Source organism: Quercus lobata, chromosome 2, assembly GCF_001633185.2.
Source record: "Quercus lobata isolate SW786 chromosome 2, ValleyOak3.0 Primary Assembly, whole genome shotgun sequence".
Taxonomy (NCBI): Eukaryota; Viridiplantae; Streptophyta; class Magnoliopsida; order Fagales; family Fagaceae; genus Quercus; species Quercus lobata.
In genome coordinates, this window is record NC_044905.1 from 101,656,432 (window position 1) to 101,659,544 (window position 3,113).

A 3,113-nucleotide genomic window follows, 5' to 3' on the forward strand; every position below is an offset into this window, starting at 1 on the left:
TCAACACCAAGCGTGAGCATTCAGTAATTTTCTCCCTCTCTCAAGCCTAGCAGATCTGAGAAAAAAGAAGATTTTTTTAGCAAAAAATCCGTCCTTAATCTATTTTATATTTTTACAATATCCTATTTATCAGATATTTTATATTTTTATCACTCTATTTAAATATTATTTCTTAATCTATATATATATATATATATATAACCGAAACTTTTAAAGCTCCCACAATTTTCCACGTCAGCATTACTTAAAAAAAAAATTCTAATTTTTTTTTCTTCTAAAACCCGATAATATATAAAACCCAATAATACAAAAAAACTATACTCTGATTTTCTATTTCTCCCGTTCCCCTAATCCTTCCCGTTCCACTTCTCTGTCGTCCAAAACACACACCAGGGTCAAACCTTCTCCTTCGTGCAAAATACACCACACGGCCAACCACTTCTCCATCATCCAAAACCCAGACCCATATTAGCTCCAACAAAACCTGATCCTGCTCCCCTTCATTGTCGTCCAAAACGCCTCTGAAGTGATTCACTCTAATCGCAGATACAGGTCGGTCAAACCCCTTCTTCGTATTAGACCATTCTCTCTCGGTATTTCTCAATTAATCTATGAATAATATCTTTTCCTATTGTCTTTAAGTAAGTTTTTCTGTCAATTTAGGGATTTTGTTTTTAATTAGGTTTTTCTATCATTTTAGGGATTTCACTTCCTAACCCTCAGGTGTGCTGGGTTTTGGTCGTTAATTGCAATTGAAGCTAGCCTCCTCTGTAGAGGAAGTCCAAACCCAAAGTAAGAATTCTGATTTGCTCTTCAATTGAAAACCTACTTGCCCAGTTATTACTTCCAATATACTGTTCTTTGGCTGAATGGTTGGCCTTTGGTTTGCCGGCATTAAAAAAGGGTTTTTTTTTTTTTTTTTTTTTTTTTTTTTTTTTTTTTTTGGCTTTAGGTTTTGGCAATTTAAGGTGGAAATTTGTGTTGAAGAAGATTGTGATGACCGTCAAGGAGGACGGATTTGCTGGGCAGGGTAACAGACTAACAATGGTGTTCACGGGTTGCAATAAGGTTATCCTCATGCCCAATTCTTTTGTTGTATGTATTAAATATAAATTGGATTTTCTGGCTGAAGCCTGAAATTGGTGGTATATCAATTTTCTGTCAATAAGTTTTTAATTTCTAGATTACATTATTCTAATTTTTTTTTTAAAGTTCCTCTGTTTCAGCACCTATACATCAACTAAGTTCTATTTCTTGGCCATATTTGTTGGGTGTTCGACAAAAGGCCTACGAGTAACTATGTACACGGGTTGTCAATTGAAATAAGAAAATAGTTGAGTGTATTTATGTGTGCTGTTATCTTTATTTGTTAGTGGAAGTGAAACTGTGGAGCACTTTGGTTTACTAATCTCTTCAAATTGTGTTATTTTAATTCAAAACTTTTGAATAAGGTTTTAAATGTATTGTAAATTTTTGGGTGTCAATGTTAGTTAGTTACTATTTTGTTATATTAGATGTTACCCATAAGACAATTTTAGACAAGCTATGGGTTTTCCATGTTTGAAAAACTAAATCTTTATCCAAATATACAGAGGCTTAAAAAGTAAAATTTCATTTTAAATTTGGAGGTTTAATAGGATTTAGTTTTTTTGGTATTCTAATCAGTTGGTTTTGAATTAGGTGATTGAGTTAGATTTTGTTTTAATTAAGGTTTTGATTTAGACTTATTCTTCTTCATCTACTGTAATTTCAAAGGTTGTTTATTCATTTAAATGAAATTGATACCTCTTTTTGGTTGTTTAATTGTTCTAATAATGATTGATTTTGTTTATTTGTTTGGTGTTCTCAGATTCCCAAAGCGGTTTATTTAGACTATTATTAGATTGGCCTCAACCTCAAACTCATGGTTTGAGTTTTTCACAAAGACAGTGCTCAGTAAAGGTTAACACATGCTAAGCCAAAACGTAATGATTTGATGGCCATTGGTGAGTGCAAAAGTTTGAGTTTGAATTTTTTTTACAAAGTTGTTATCTTTTTCAATCATTTGTTATTATTTTACTTTCTCAAAAAAAAAATTATTATTTTAATTATTTAATTCAAAATAGATTTCATTAAACAACTTCATTTTAAGAAGTACCATCCTTATTAGTTTATGTACTTTGATGACATGGTTCCTTATACTCTGAAGAGTGAAGGAGGTTGTGTATGGGCTTGCAAAAGAAATGATGGGGATGTGCAGAGTGATGTGTTAGCGTAAGATTTGTGTCTATATGAGAATAATTTGTGCTTGACATATTGTTCATTGTAACTTTTGCTACTTTTGTTGTAAATTCATGGACCTAGGGTTGTATTTTAAAATTTTGTTATTTAAGATCCAAAAAAGGTCTCCATATGTTTCTTTTTTTAAGGTTTTGATATCTTGGATTTATATAAAAAAAATTTCCATCTCTGTAGGGTTTGGTGTTGTTGGCACACAAAAAGCTCATTAGGGAGAAGCTTGCAGAAGAGGCTGAACAGAACGTCAAGTAGGGGAGGCCAAGAGGGAATATTACTTGGTAACAAGTATGTCATACTGGACTGCATTGTTCAAGAGCTACTGCTGCATTAAGGTTGCATCAATTAAGTGCTACTGCATATTGAGACAAACAAATTTAATTATATGCAACACTCTATCAAATTAAATCATTTTGAGTTCAAGCCTAAGGTAGACTTGGCAATGTATGAAAGTTGAGGAATAGATGTCTTGATTTGGTGGGATGAAAGTTTTTGAATTAGCAGTGTGAGTGTATTTTTGTATTGCTGGTTGGTAATTTGGTAGATTGGAGTCTCATGCATTCCATTTTGCCAATGAGATCTCAAATTTCACATGCCTTTCTTTCAACTCTTTTAGATAATAATATTATTACTCTACTCTTTTTTCTTTGTTTGGTTGATGGGATGTTATTCAAACTTGAAGTCAATTATTTTTCAAAATTGCACCTAATTTAGTTAGACGATCCATATTCCTAAATTTCAGATTTCTTTTTTTTCCTCTTTGCTTGGTTAGTGTGGAAGTTCAAGAAGGTTAAGGAATTAAGAAATGAGATCTTGCCAATTTTCTTTTGCTTAGCTAT

General features: G+C 32.1%; 1 long non-coding RNA gene across 1 annotated transcript; it reads left to right on the top strand.

Annotated features, from left to right (window-relative positions):
• Positions 1-342: 342 nt before the first annotated feature.
• Positions 343-2,794, top strand: LOC115975238. Its single transcript, XR_004088099.1, has 5 exons — positions 343-552; positions 701-792; positions 953-1,068; positions 1,850-1,985; positions 2,455-2,794. It is a non-coding gene; the product is annotated as an uncharacterized LOC115975238 (long non-coding RNA).
• The last annotated feature ends 319 nt before the right edge of the window (positions 2,795-3,113 follow it).